The sequence below is a fragment of the Anolis sagrei genome, chromosome 1 (assembly GCF_037176765.1).
Source record: "Anolis sagrei isolate rAnoSag1 chromosome 1, rAnoSag1.mat, whole genome shotgun sequence".
NCBI lineage: Eukaryota > Metazoa > Chordata > Lepidosauria > Squamata > Dactyloidae > Anolis > Anolis sagrei.
The window spans coordinates 80945973-80959321 of NC_090021.1; positions in this window are offsets into that span (position 1 = coordinate 80945973).

A 13349-nucleotide genomic window follows, 5' to 3' on the forward strand; every position below is an offset into this window, starting at 1 on the left:
AAAGAAGAAGAAAAGAGAAAGATTACATTACAAGTAAATAGATTCAATCAGTGATGCCACAGCTTTGAGTTTTCAGTTGATGGCAGGGTGTACTGATAGGATCACCATCACTTTTGCACTTTAAGACCTGGGAGGTTGAGACTGCTAACATCTACCACCCATGCTAGTCCCGATCTCCTGGTATCTTGTAACACTGCTGTTAGCTGCCTGCGGGAGAGGTAAGGAGGGGAGTGAATTGGAGATCCCAGTGCGAGTTAAACCGGTGATAAATCATATAACCAGCAGTGAAGCATGGGGTGAAAATAGGAAGGTAGACTGCGTCATGGAGGAGGGAGGGTGTTCCATTGGTCGGGGAGCCCCCATAGAAGTCGTGGTGGGGATGGGGAGATACGGGAAAAGGAGACCTCGAATTCGGCCTAGGGATCGTACAACAACATTAGTAACTCCAACTCGGTCTCCTGATATGGTGAATTGGTGTAACCAGGTCGGCGGTCCCCCCGGATTGAAGGTGGTGCTGTTGAACGCCAGATCTGTCAATGGCAAAACAGCTTTCATCCAGGATTTAATCCTGGATGAACGGGCAGATCTGGCGTGCATCACGGAGACCTGGCTGGACGAAGCTGGAGGTGTGAATTTGACCCAGCTTTGCCCGCCAGGTTTCTCCGTGCAGCACCAACCAAGATCCGGGGGGCGGGGAGGCGGGGTTGCAGTGATCTATAGAGACTCCATTCTTCTGACCAGGGCCCCCATCCCGCAGTCAACAAATTTTGAATGCGTCCACCTGAGGGTGGGTGACCGGGACAGATTAGGGATTCTGTTAGTGTACCGTCCACCTCGCTGCACTACAGACTCCCTGACTGAGCTAGCGGGGGTGATCTCGGACCTGGCATTGGAGTCCCAGCGGCTGCTTGTGCTGGGGGACTTCAATGTCCACGCCGAGACCACCCTATCGGGAGCGGCTCAGGACTTCATGTCTACCATGGCAACCATGGGGCTGTCCCAACAGGTATCTGGCCCCACCCACAGTGCTGGACATACATTGGACTTGGTTTTCTGCCAGGGATGGGAGGAAGGTGGCGGTGTTGAGGAGTTATCCATCTCTCCGTTGCCATGGACCGACCACCACCTGGTCAGCTTTAGATTAACTGCACCCCCTAACCTCTGCAGAGGTGGAGGACCCATTAAGTTGGTCCGCCCCAGGAGGCTTATGGATCCGGATGGATTCCTGACGGCTCTTGGGGAATTTCCCGCTGCCTCGGTTGGTGATCCTGTTGATGCCCTGGTCGCTCTCTGGAATGGGGAGATGACTAGGGCAATAAACACGATCGCTCCAGAACGTCCCCTCTCAAGTAGCCGAGCTAAACCAGCTCCTTGGTTCACTGAGGAGCTGGCAGCGTTGAAGCGAAAGAAGAGGGAACTAGAGAGCGTGTGGCGTTCGAATCCGAGCGAGCCAAATCGAACACGGTTTATGTCCTTCTTAAGGGCATATGCCGCGGCAATAAAAGCCGCAAAGAAGACCTTCTTTGCGGCCACTATTGCGTCTGCAAAGAACCGTCCGGCCGAACTGTTCCGAGTTGTCAGAGGCCTGTTAAAACCCACCATTCAGGATGGGTGCCCTGATGACTCGGCAGCTCGCTGTGAAGCCTTTGCTCAGTTCTTTGCAGACAAAGTCGCTTTGATCCGCTCTGGTCTGGACACCATATTAACGGCAGTCTCTGAGGATGTAACACGAGCATCTGCTTGTCCGGTTTTGATGGATTCATTTCAATTGGTTCAATCCGAGGATGTGGACAAGGTGCTTGGAGGAATGAGAGCTACCACATGCATCCTAGACCCCTGCCCATCCTGGCTTCTGAAGGAGGCCAGAGGGGGATTGGCCGAGTGGGTGAAGGTGGTGGTTAATGCCTCCCTCCGGGAAGGCATCTTTCCAGCCAGCTTAAAGCAAGCTGTAATAAAACCGCTGTTGAAAAAACCATCACTGGACCCCACTCAATTCGTCAACTTCCGGCCTGTTTCCAATCTCCCCTTTTTGGGCAAAGTCCTGGAACGTGTGGTGGCCTCACAACTCCAGGCATTCTTGGTAGACACGGATTATCTGGATCCGGCACAGTCTGGCTTCAGGCCGGGGCATGGTACTGAGACAGCCTTGGTCGCCTTAGTGGATGATCTGCGCCGGGAGCTCGACAGGGGGAGTGTGTCCCTGTTGGTGCTTCTGGACCTCTCAGCGGCCTTCGATACTGTCGACCACGGTATCCTTCTGAGACGCCTCGCGGGAATGGGTCTTGGAGGAACTGTTTTACAGTGGCTCCGCTCATTCCTCGAGGGTCGGTCTCAGAAGGTGTTACTGGGAGACTCCTGTTCAACCCCACAACCTTTGTCTTGTGGGGTTCCTCAGGGCTCAATATTGTCTCCCATGTTGTTTAACATCTACATGAAGCCGCTGGGTGAGATCATCCGGAGTTTCGGAGTGCGATGTCATCTGTACGCGGATGATGTCCAACTCTGTCACTCCTTTCCACCTGCTACTAAGGAGGCTGTCGAAGTCCTGAACCGGTGCTTGGCCGCTGTGACGGTCTGGATGGGGGCGAACAAATTGAAATTGAATCCAGACAAGACAGAGGTACTCCTGGTCAGTCGCAAGGCCGAACAGGGTATAGGGTTACAGCCTGTGTTGGATGGGGTCGCACTCCCCCTGAAGACGCAGGTTCGCAGTTTGGGTGTGATCCTGGACTCATCGCTGAGCCTGGAGCCCCAGGTTTCGGCGGTGACCAGGGGAGCATTCGCACAGTTAAAACTCGTGCGCCAACTGCGCCCGTACCTTGGGAAGTCTGACTTGGCCACGGTAGTCCACGCTCTGGTTACATCCCGTTTGGACTACTGCAACGCTCTCTACGTGGGGTTGCCTTTGAAGACGGCCCGGAAGCTCCAACTAGTCCAACGTTCGGCAGCCATGATACTAACGGGAGCGGAGCGCAGGGAGCATACAACTCCTCTGCTGCACCAGCTCCACTGGCTGCCGATCTGCTACCGGGCTCAATTCAAAGTGCTGGCGTTGGCCTTTAAAGCCCTAAACGGTTCTGGCCCAACTTACCTATCCGAACGTATCTCGGCCTATCAGCCCGCCAGGACCCTAAGATCTTCTGGGGAGGCCCTGCTCTCTATCCCGCCTGCTTCACAGGTGCGGCTGGCGGGTACGAGAGACAGGGCCTTTTCTGTGGTGGCCCCGCGGCTATGGAACGCCCTGCCCTTGGAGGTAAGATCAGCCCCTTCATTGATGATATTCCGAAGAAGATTGAAGACCTGGATGTTTAAGCAGGCATTTGGCTAACCCAATGCAACGAATGGTAACTGACTAAAGGACTGGCAACATGGATGACGAACTGGATCACGTTTTTAGTTAAGAGTCGAACTGGATTGGTATTGATGTATGAATTGTGCTTTTATGTTTTTTATGTTTTTTATGCTTTTAACTGTATACTGTTGATTGTTATATTATGTTGTAAACCGCGTTGAGTCGCCGGCTAGGCTGAGAAACGGCGGTATATAAATATAGCAAATAAATAAATAAATAAATAAATCAAACTCGATGACAATTAGCAATACAGATATTGCACATGACATCCAATGAACATTGCTTGTCCATCATTATTGGATTATTATTATTATTACTACTACTATTACTATTATTGACAGGAACAACGTGTCAATGGCTACAATATATCTGCTGTTCAACTATTGTTTCGGGTGCAATTGCTTTATTCCACTACAGTTCTGATATTGGGTTGCTGTAGGTTTTTCCGGGCTATATGGCTATGTTCTAGAGGCATTTTCTCCTGACGTTTCGCCTGCATGTATGGCAAGTTCTGATATTCTAATAGTCTTGTGGTGTGACTGGGTACAATTCGCCTTTTCTCCCCATCCTGGCCCAGATTAGGTGAAGTCACATTGTTGTACTCCATTTCCCAGGTTTTATTTTTGCCGTAGTTGTGCTGCTATGTGTGTTGGCAGTGAGGGGGTCACCAGTGTGCTGCAATTATGCCATTTTGCAATTACAACAGTGATTTCTATTTGTGAAAAGCATTGAAACTGTGCAGCAGACAAGTGTGATGAAGCCCTTGACCTTGGGGAATCTCCAGGGAAAAGGAATTCCAGAATTGATAATACTTCTCTGTATACCCTGTGCATCTAAGTGCATAGCTGACAAGTTTAGGGTCTGTTTCCAAAAGTCCTTGTAAAGTTCATAATAAAATATGGGGCAAATAATGTGTGAATTAAAGCATGAATAAATCTAGAATATTCTAGAAGATCATAAATGTATCCTGAATTTACCCCAGAACTTTCATATGCTATGCTAAAATAGGAAACAATGGAGTAATCTTTTTATCTTCTACCAAAAACTGTTTTTATATATGATTACTAGACTTATTAATTTAGAATATGTTCCCAATGGCAGTCAGCTCAAGAATCTAATTTTCATATCATATCAATTAATGTCTCTTCAAAACTATATCATGATACTTATATGTTTATGTGCCTTGGATTTCAGAACCTGTTATCCTAATTTCCCCATCTAATGTAATATTTCATGCAATATTACAAGGAACTGGGACAGGCTCAAAGTCAGTTCTTTGGCAACATTCTGAATGCTTCAGACAGAATGTTCCATGAATAAAAGTTGCACAAGAAGATTTTTTCATAGTTATAATGTGGCTTTTTGAAAAATAAAATTTCTGAATGTGAATGAAAAACAACCCTGGGGCGTTGTTTAGATAAGCAACCTAAGAGTATCCAAAAGGGCCAATGATACCAGACTTTATCACTTAATTTTCTTCTTCAGTTCACACATCTCACCTTCAAATACTGATTAATTTAACCCCAGGTTTTAATCTTGCAGTACTCCTGAGGTATCATTAGATCATTTTGAATTTTATTAAGGCGGTGCACACCTTGTATCTCATTCTCACCTTCCTAGATTCTCAGAGCAGCTTACAACAAAGGCCTGAAATTACAAACTGAAACATATAACCAAATGCCTTCACAAACAGGAAGGTTTTTTAACTCCTTCCAAAGGTCAAGAGATAGTTAAGGAATATATCAAAACATTTTTGTTCAGTAATTAAATCCTGTGATCCATATTTAATGTATTGTATCTACTAGCTAAAGTGTCCCTGGTGGTAACCAGGTCTTCAGGTAATTTCCCAAACTGGGAGAATCTATGGAGCCTCCTGTTTCTCCCCACTTCCTGCCCTTATAGTTCCGGCATGGACAAACTTCAGCCTTCGAAATCTTTTGGACTTCAACACCCACAATTGTCAGCAACTTACCAACTGTTAGAAATTATGGGAGTTGAAGTGCAAAACACCTGGAGGGCCAAAGTTTGCCCATGCCTGCCTTATATTCTGTAAAATGTTGGTGCCAGTACATCAGAGAACCATTTCCTATTTCTGGTTATTTTTAAAAAATCTCAGAAATATAACAGCAATAACTTAATTTCATCAGATGGGCAAAATTGCTCATCCTGCACTGCTTTCACCCATTTTCAGTCACAGGGCCAGCCAGCGAACTTCCATCCCATGATGTAGATCTACTTCTAACAGATCTCTGTGGTGCAAATGGAAAGGAACTGGTGTACGATGATGATGCAGCAACATGGAAGACTTCCTGTGTTGCATAAGGATCAATGGGGGAAGCTGGGCAGGAGACCCTTCCCCTGTGGGATGAGGTAAGGGGTTAGCTGGGTGTGTGGTGATGGATTCTCCCTGCACCTGCCAGGCCTCAATGGATTTGCCATGATCCATGGTGAATCCACGATTTAATGTGAAGAGATCCTTAGCCCTCTCCTGTTCATCATTCCATTGCCTGATGCCCTGGGAATGTTAGCAACAGTGCCTCTGAGAGGTGTCCTCTTCTTCTGCATTTTTTCAGGTTCCTGAGAGTCATGGAGGGCTTGCTTTTTGATTCCAGGAAGCCTCCCATTTGGAAATTTGATTTTAAAATTGTCAATTGAAATTTGAATGTCAAGCAAAAACTCTCTGATATGTCTACCACAATGAATTATGGTTAGTCCTGCATTTGCCTCTTGTTAGCTTTCTGCTTGAAATTTCAACTTGAAATTTAGCACTTAAACAATAATCACAACACTGGCAAATTTAGGGTGACTAATAGGATACCCTGATGAATTAATGGCTACCCAAGTATTAAACTATTTTTTTATTGTTATAGATTACAAGTTAAGTATCTCTTAGCTATTCAAAAATAATTAGACCTATCTCTTCTGAATGACCTGCACAGTCGATTTTAACCTATACATCTAAATTGACATTTTATTGATTTAAATGATTTTAATGTGCATTTTGATCTTATGTGTTTCAAATGTTTATATGTTTTTGTCTAATGCATTTTAAATATGTTGTAATATCACCACCACCATCACCATCATCATCATTATCATCATCATCAAGAATCTCAAAATTTGAAATACTCCAATTTGCTTTCTGATGGTTCAATGTACACAAACGTCATTTCACTTATTAAAAAAAACTTATAAAAATTGTTTATAAAATTACCTTCAGGTTATGTCTATAAGGAGTATATGAAGCATAATGAATTTTGTATTTAGACTTGGATCCCGTCTCAATGATATCTCATTATATACATATATGAACATAGAGGTATTTCAAAATCTAAGAATCCACAATTCAGAATGCTTCTGGTCCCAAGCATTTTGGATAAGGGATATTCAACATGTATATAGAAATATTTGCTGTTCTATATTATGCCAGTAGGATATTTTTATATCAAATACTGAGGTTAAAGTTCAAACAAGCAAACTTTTAACTGCCATGCTCATTACTAGTTGAATTTTATGATCGTCTGTATTGCTAAATATATCAACTGAACTGGTTCATTATCTGTATTTCAAACCAATCAAAATGCCATAGCTGTTCCCTTAAAGAAACAATGCACCAGCGTAGCAGCTGAACATTCATAGAGGACTCTCACAAATGAGCATTTCTCCCCAGAGACCTGTCTTGTATTTTTAAGTATTGCCAAATATAGGTCATGTAGATGAAGAAGTCAACAGAGTTACCATGGTAACTTATGTCAAAGCCATCTACTGAATTGTGATTGATAAATGTTGAAATTAGAGTTGTAATTATTAGTATTTGTACCATTGTTTTTGGAATAAATTTCCAAATCCTTTCATAGAGCCAAGGAAAGTGTGAACTAGAAATTAGAAGAACATAGAAACAAATTGCTAATAGACTCAATGAACATAATGGTGCATTGACTAGAGTGTTGGGTTGAATGTGAAAATCCTACGTCAAAATTGTTCTTATTCAAAGCCATCATAAGATTATCAGTGCTCTAAGTAGTATATTATGGGTTGAGATCAAGCCTGGCCCTACCATTCACTTTGGGAAGATTGAAGCAGCTTCTTGAAATAGTTCAACCTGGCAAAAGCAGAAAATTATTAATATCATTGGTGGTAGTTATATCTTTACTAGCAGAGTAAAGCTTTGGCTTTGGTTGCTGTCTCCTTCACTTGTGTGGACAAGAGGCGTTACGCTTGTTCTGCCTCAGGCAGCAAAATGTCACTGAGCCTAGCTGAATATCTCTTTTTCTTCTGCTTCAGACACTGGTTATATTAAGATAAAATGTTGCTCTGACTCCTTGGGAAGAACAGAGACACAGACACATGCACCCCTAATGATAGATAAGACCCTCTCGTGGTGCAAATATATCAAGCTTAATTACTAGGGCCTTCATGTTTATGTGCTTTTAATCACAAATGCGGCAAGACTTACATGCACAGAGGGCCTAATTAGAAAATCAAAGAGATATCTGCCATGATACTCCATTGAAAGACAGGCTGATAAACTGTCATGGGTACAAAAAGGAAGGAAGGAAGGAAGGAAGGAAGGAAGGAAGGAAGGAAGGAAGGAGGGAGGGAGGGAGGGAGGGAGGGAGGGAGGGAGGGAGGGAAGGAAGGAAGGAAGGAAAGAAGAAAGAAAGAGTGGAAACTGACCCGTACGTATCATAGAGCCAATCTTTGAAATCAAAGGCTATGGTCCCTGAGTGAATAGCTTCCCAAAGAATCCTTTTGGAACCTCTGAATGCAAAGCCCTTGTAAAAGTCAAAGGTGAGGAATTTCTTGCCACCTGACAGACAAATTTCATTCCAAGAAAACACTATTCCATCTGTTTTTTGTTGTTGGTGGTTTTTAGGCCTCTTCCTGAAATTATTTGGGGTGCTGACACACACAAAAATGGCTGGAATTAAAAAAAATGGCTGGAATTTGTGGTTATAATTATTATTTATTCAGTTCATATTCCTGACTCCCACATATTCAATAATGTAGGAAATACATAGGAATCATAAAACATCTCCAGAGCTGACATTGACAGCTGCTGCTGCAAGTGATAGGGATCTGTTCTTCTGTTGCCTGGATCATAGCAGACTGATTTTCCTGCCCCATTCCTGTTAGTAATCTCTGGATCAAGGATGAATTTTGACAAGGATCCTTCTTCTGGCCGGCGCAGGTGGATGGGAATCTGGTCAAAAGGAGAGCATCCACTTGTTGCTCGCAGCAGCAGCAGTACTCTGCAGGATAGGGTCAGGGCAGGAGATGCTCCTTAGCTACGTAACTAATGTAGTTACATAACTAAGTAGGTGATCTAACTTTGCATATATGTCAGGCCTTGTTCATCTCTTCCCAAAGCTAAGTCTAATGCTAGATTTAGCACAGTTGTGCAATAGCAATTTAGACTGATCATCATTGTACTTATTTGTGCTTTGTCACATTTACGTGGCTTTCTATCAGTTTGTGCCATAACACTGACGTTTTCAAAGTACAGGACAATCCTCTTGCGCAGCTCAGCAACAGCCCTGAGCTATAGTGGCTGTGTCCTTGGCTTAGCTAAAAGCTCCCAATATGAATAGAAAAATGAAATTTCTCAAAGCAGCCACATATTCAGAATATATACCTTGTGGTATTAACTTTATACACTTGAAAGCTGACAGCTCTTCCTTAATCCAGAATGATTTCTACTATTCTCTTAATTCTGTGTTGAAAGACGGGACTTTGCTTCATTCCATAGTAAAAATGCGATCAGCAATCTTTTGACGAATTCACAAACTTTTAGCATCCTTATTGTTCAGTCATAACACAGTCATAACACAGATACTGGCCAAAGGACATTTAATCAACTACCAAACTCACACATTTTGTATTTTCTCTGTTTGTTTGCTTTGTTCTGTTTGAAATGTAATATAATTGACTGGCTGCCCTGACACGAGAAATAAATAAAATAAAAAAATAGTCATAACACATTTTTAATATTCATATTCTAGTGTTACTTTATAATAATAATAATAATAATAATAATAATAATAATAATAATAATGACTTTATTTCTAACCTGCCCCCCTCTCTCCAAAGGGACTCAGGGCAGTTTCCAAACGAAGGCAAACATTCAATGCTCATACTATATAAAGCAACATCTTAAATTAACATTTAAATAAAGTTTAAAAAAACAGATAAAAACAACCATCAACAAGCAAACAAACTATGGTCTCATCAAATGCATTGAGCAGTTTGTTGTTTATTCATTCAGTCGCTTCCAACTTTTTGTGACCTCATGGACCAGCCCACAACATAGCTCCCTGTTGGCCATCACCACCCCAGCTCCTTCAGAGTCAAGCCAGTCATTTCAAGGATACGATCCATCCATCTTGCTCCTGGTTGGTCCTTCTTCCTTTTTCCTTCCATTTCCCCCAGCACCATTGTCTTCTCTGACCAGTTAAGTACTGTTTAAAATAAGAGCATGAAATTTAAGGATATAAAATGAAAGGTGGCACTACAAATAAGTGAATACTAGCAGAATAATTAGTTGGGTAGGGGTAATCAGTCAGGTAATTGACCTCACCTTTCACTGTGTTAAAGAAAAGGCAAATTTTAGGGTCAGTAAAGGCATAAGTAGGATTGATTTCTCTCTCTCCCCTCTCTCTCTGTACTGTACAAAGAAAAACGGTTGTACAAAAAATTCTTTTTGTGTTGACCATCACTTTTTTTGCAAGTTTATCAGAAATCCAAACATGCCACACATTATTTTATTGTGCAGATCAGAATATCACCTCCAACGTTCCCTGGAATCCCATGGTTCTGTGAGAATTTGCTAGGAATTCTGCAAGATATGGGAAAATATTCTGTAGAGGTCTATACAATTTGAAGCATGGCCACCTATAGAAAGGACTGCACAAGGTAAGAGCACATGTATCTCTAATTCTTTTGGCAGAAGAATCAAAATATGTCGCATAAACTTCAGCTGTCAACTTGAGACAGAAATGGCTTCTTATGGCTTTTATGCTGATTTAAAATGTTTTCCATTATCCCATTTTCATTCTAGGGCTTAATGACTTAGAATCATAGAATCATAGAATCAAAGAGTTGGATGAGACCTCATGGGCCATCCAGTCCAACCCCCTGCCAAGAAGCAGGAATATTGCATTCAAGTCACCCCTGACAGATGGCCATCCAGCCTCTTTTTAAAAGCTTCCAAAGAAGGAGCCTCCACCACCCTCCAAGGCAGAGAGTTCCACAGTCCATACTCCAGGAAATAAAGCCTGACTGCTCACTGGAGGGAAGGATATTAGAAGCAAAGATGAAGTACTTTGGCCACATAAAGAGAAGACAGCAAAGCTTGGAGAAGATAATGATGCTGGGGAAAATGGAAGGAAAAAGAAAGAGGGGGTGACCAAGGGCAAGATGGATGGATGGTATCCTTGAAGTGACTGGCTTGACCTTGAAGGGGATGGGGGTGATGACGGCTGACAGGGAGCTCTGGCATGGCCTGGTCCATGAGGTCATGAAGAGCCAGAAGCGACAGAACGAATAAACAACAATAACAACCAGGTGAGGAGGAATAATTTGTTCATTTCATCTAGATCTGGGAACAGCACTAGAATACTGGCTTAATTTCCCAACAGGAAAATATGGGGAGGGAGTGATGGACAATCTGTAGACAATGGGTCTCTGCACATAACATGTCTGCACCATCACTGCCATGGACAGAGGAAGTGGCAGTAGTGGCAACAATTGTAATGGAAGAACTCCCTCTCTTTCAGCACTTGAGGGCGAGAAGAGCCACCCTAAGGGCAACTGATCCTGTTTGATCTTGGAAGCAGGTCTTCTCTGGTTATTACTTGGAAGGGAGATCTGCAATGAATGCCACACACCTATTTCTCAGAAAGGGACTGGCAAACCTACCTCTGAGTATTCCTTGCCTAAGAAAGCCCTATCAGATTCACGAGATCGTAAGGTGACAGGTGACTTGTAGGCACATGGATACACAAGCTGCATTCCTTGTTCTTCTACTTTGCTCCTTACATTTTAGGAACTGGGAAGTAAGGCAAGAAGCTTTCAAAGGCTCTGATTGGCTAGTGACTCACCCCTCCTCCCCCAAGATCTGCCTTGATATATGTTTTGGTACTTGTTGCTGTTGTATGATTTCAAGTCCTCTCCAATATATGGTGGCCTTACAGCAAAACTATCATAGGATTTTCTTGGAAAAAGTTATTCAGAGGAGATTTACCATTGCCTTCCTCAGAGACTGAGAGAAAAGACTTGCCCAAAAGTCACTCAGGGGATTTCAGTGACTGAGTTACAAACCCCAGTCTCCAAAGTCATAGTCCAATGCTCAAATTATTACACCACTCTGGTTCTCAGATACAAATGTGCAGTGCTGTAATAAAGGAAAATACCTAGGAACAAAGGCAGGGTAATCACCACATTCTGCTATACATTTAAATTAAGGAACAGGTTTGCCAAGAAGCAGCTGGCAAGACTTCCAGTCAGGTTTGAACCTTGACATATCTTATTTATAGATCAAGCACTAGCTGTTCAGAAAGTTCTGGTGGTTTCCTGGAATTCTTAGGTGCAACATTCCTACCAGATGCATTGCTTCTCATCCTCAGCTGTATTGTACAAACAACAGTGATATTAGTAAAGATATTTGGTATGCAAACTAAAGAGATAACAGCAAACTGGATAGGAAATCTTGAATTGGGTTACTTTTACAATGGTTACAGTAAGGTGCACTTTCTAAACTGCCAAAAAGCTTATAGCCAGCAAATGGTGACAAGAACTCTGGTTACATCCTGTATAGACTACTGCAACGCTCTCTACGTGGGGTTGCCTTTAAAGACTGCTCGGAAGCTTCAAATGGTCCAGCGCTTGGCAGCCAAGTTGCTAACAGGAGCGGCACTCAGGAAGCATACTACTCCTCTGTTGCACCAGTTCCACTGGCTACCAGTTTGCTACCGGGCACAATTCAAAGTGCTGGCTTTAGCCTATAAAGCCCTAAACGGTTCTGGCCCTACTTACCTCTCCGAACGCATCTCCTCCTATGAACCGACCAGGACATTAAGATCATCTGGGGAGGCCCTGCTCTCCGTCCCACCTGCATCACAGGTACACTTGGCGGGGACGAGAGACAGGGCCTTCTCAGTGGTGGCCCCTCGGCTGTGGAACGCCCTGCCTGTAGATATCAGATTGCCCCCCTCCCTGCTGGCATTTCAGAGGAAAGTGAAGACCTGGCTATTCGAACAAGCATTTGATTGAACAGTGTAATTGAACATAGGAATACGGAATAATGGATGACGAGACTGAATTCTGATTTTACTGTTGAGGCGCTATTGATTGTTATACTGAAGTTAGTGATTTATGTTAAAATTGTTTTAATTGCCTGATACTGTTTTGTAATGCTTTGTATTGATGTTGTTCACCGCTTTGAGTTGCCTGAGGGCTGAGAAAAGCAGTATAGAAATAAAGTAAGTAAGTAAATAAATAAATAAATAAGTACTAGGGAACATTCCTTTTTTTAAAAAAGACTTTGGCTCCCTGGAGCCTGGCCAACATGCACTTTGGACTTATATGGCTTAGGCTGAGACTTTCTGAAAGGCTATATCTGCCTAGATGTCTTAAGATCCCGGGGGATTAGATTTTTCTCAGCCATACCTCCATCACAGTCCTATCTGGAGAAGGCACAGGAGAGAGCCTCTCACTGGCTGCTCCCAGGCTGTGGAACTCCCTTCTATGGGAGGCTAGACCAACCCCATTTCTGGCCTTTTTTTTTTTTACTAGCAGCAGATAAATGCCATTTTAAAAATTAAATGAATATTTGATTGTTCATTAATTGCACAGAATATTCTTCTTACCTTCCTGCGAAAGCAGTACCTATTGATTTCACATTTGCATGTTTTTGAACTGCTCAACTGAACGAATGAACAACAACAACAGGTTAGCAGAAGCTGGGGTTAACTACAGGAGCTCACCCCATCCTACAGAT